At 38.0% G+C, this 2,641-nt stretch overlaps 1 pseudogene; it reads left to right on the forward strand.

Annotated features, from left to right (window-relative positions):
• The first annotated feature begins 846 nt into the window (after nucleotides 1–846).
• On the forward strand, nucleotides 847–2,148 carry LOC125922123 (dihydrolipoyl dehydrogenase, mitochondrial-like; annotated as a pseudogene).
• The last annotated feature ends 493 nt before the right edge of the window (nucleotides 2,149–2,641 follow it).

Consider the following 2,641-nt stretch of genomic DNA (forward strand, 5'->3'; position numbering starts at 1 on the left):
CTCAGCAAGACCTAAAAACATTTCCAGGAGACTGGCCAGGGCCTAGCATCTGAAACACATGCTATAGCAATATAAGAATGGTTAACATAAAGGAATAAGTACCTCAAATAGTTGACATTTACATTTACATTCACCTAACATGCTATCCAGAGACAGTTATACTCCAAGTCTCACATATCCAAAGAAGGTTGTCAGTTTTTAACACTTGGTGTAACGTGCTTGAACGTTGGTTGTATTCCTTGTAAGTCTTTATTAAATAACTGTCATTATTACCATATGACCAATGGAAAAGATTTTGCATCTAGGGGGTTTGAAATGTCTGAAGTTCACTTGAATTTAGAGAAGATGATCAAGCAGAAGAGTACAGTGGTAAAAGCTTTAACTGGTGGAATTGCCCACTTATTCAAACAGAATAAGGTTGTTCACATAAATGGATATGGAAAGATAATGGTCAAAAATCAGGTCACCACTACAAAAGCCAATGGCAACACTCAAGTTATCGATACCAAGAACATTCTTATAACTACAGGTTCAGAAGTTACTCCTATTCCTGGAATCACGATTGATGAAGATACAATAGTGTCATCTACAGGTGCTTTATCTTTAAAAAATAAGTTCCAGGGGCGCCTGGGTGGCGCAGTCGGTTGAGCGTCCGACTTCAGCCAGGTCACGATCTTGCGGTCCGTGAGTTCGAGCCCCGCGTCAGGCTCTGGGCTGATGGCTCGGAGCCTGGAGCCTGTTTCCGATTCTGTGTCTCCCTCTCTCTCTGCCCCTCCCCCGTTCATGCTCTGTCTCTCTCTGTCCCAAAAATAAATAAAAAATGTTGAAAAAAAAAATTAAAAAAAAATAAGTTCCAGAATAGATGGTTGTCATTGGTGCAGGAGTAATAGGTGTAGAATTGGGTTCAGTTTGGCAAAGACTTGGTGACAGCAGTTGAGTTTTTAGGTCATGTTGGTGGAGTTAAAATTGATATGGAAATATCTAAAAACTTTCAAAGCATCCTTCAAAAACAAGGATTTAAATTTAAATTGAATACAAAAGTTACTGGTGCTACCAAGAAATCAGATGGAAAAAATGATGTTTCTATTGAAGGTGCTTCTGGTGGTAAAACTGAAGTTATCACGTGTGATGTGCTCTTGGTTTGCATTGACCGAAGACCCTTTACTAAGAATTTGGGACTAGAAGAGTTTGGAATTGAACTAAAGCCTGGAGGTAGAATTCCAGTCAATACCAGATTCCAGACTAAAATTCCAAATATCTATGCTATTGGCGATGTGGTTGCTGGTCCAATGCTGGCTCACAAAGCGGAGGATGGAGGCATTATCTGTGTTGAAGGAGTGGCTGGTGGTGCTGTGCACATTGACTACAATTGTGTCCCATCTGTGATTTACATGCACCCCGAAGTTGCTTGGGTTGGAAAATCAGAAGAGCAGTTGAAAGAAGAGGGTATAGAGTACAAAGTTGGGAAGTTCCCCTTTGCTGCCAACAGCAGGGCAAAGACCAATGCCGACACAGACAGCCTGGTGAAGACTCTGGGAGAGAAATCCATGGACAGGGTACTGGGAACACATATTCTCGGGTCAGGTGCTGGTGAAATGATAAATGAAGCTACTCTTGCGTTGGAGTAAGGAGCATCCTGTGAAGATATAGCTAGAGTCTGCCATGCGCACCCGACCTTATCAGAAGCATTTAGAGAAGCAAACTTGGCTGTATCATTTGGCAAATCAATCAACTTTTAAAACAGAAGATTATATTTTTCTGAAATTTCCTGGGAGCTTTCGTAGAGGTCACATTTCTAACAGGAAATTCTCACAGTTCCAAGAATTTCTAGGACTGAATTATGAAAATTTTGGAAGGTTTTAATAGGTTTTGATGGAATGGAAACCATAGCTGAAATTATTCTATTTCATCCATTTTGAATAAATTTAGTATTTTGTTTCAAAAAAATAGATTTTGTATGTTTTATCTCATCCCATCTTCACAGTCCTGTAAAGGGATTATTATTGCCACCTATCTATTGATGAAAGTTTGGTTCTACTTGGCCAAAATTGTTTAAATTGCAAATGATATAACTAATTGAAATAAAATGTTTTATGACTCTAAAGACTATGATCTTTTCTCTATATTACCTAGACATTATACATGTGATCTCCAGAAGTTTGTACGTGAAATGGCAATAGACTCTTGTTTGTGATAAAATGTTAGACTCTTGTTTGTGATAAAAAAAAAAATAGACTAAAAAAAATTGTTTATCATTAAAGGATTTCAAAGTAAAGTACATAACCAGAAAGTAAGGTAGGTCTAGATGGACCTATTTAGACCTATGCTTTATAAAGTCCATTTTTTTCAAGTGCATACCTGTATAAAATGGACAATATTCTGGAAATATTTGCACCTATTTATAGTTGTTGCTGTGAGATGTGTAATTCAGGGTGATTCAGTGCATGTGTGCATGTGAGTGTGTTTGGAATTCACTTGTTAGTATACTTCAAATTTGTGGTGAAGTAATGGGTGATTTTTATCTCTCTCTATATATATTTTTTCAATATATGAAATTTATTGTCAGATTTGTTTCCATACAACACCCAGTGCTCATCCCAAAAGGTGCCCTCTTCAATACCCATCACCCACCCTCTCCTCC

The sequence above is a fragment of the Panthera uncia genome, chromosome C2, assembly GCF_023721935.1.
Source record: "Panthera uncia isolate 11264 chromosome C2, Puncia_PCG_1.0, whole genome shotgun sequence".
NCBI classification, from domain to species: domain Eukaryota; kingdom Metazoa; phylum Chordata; class Mammalia; order Carnivora; family Felidae; genus Panthera; species Panthera uncia.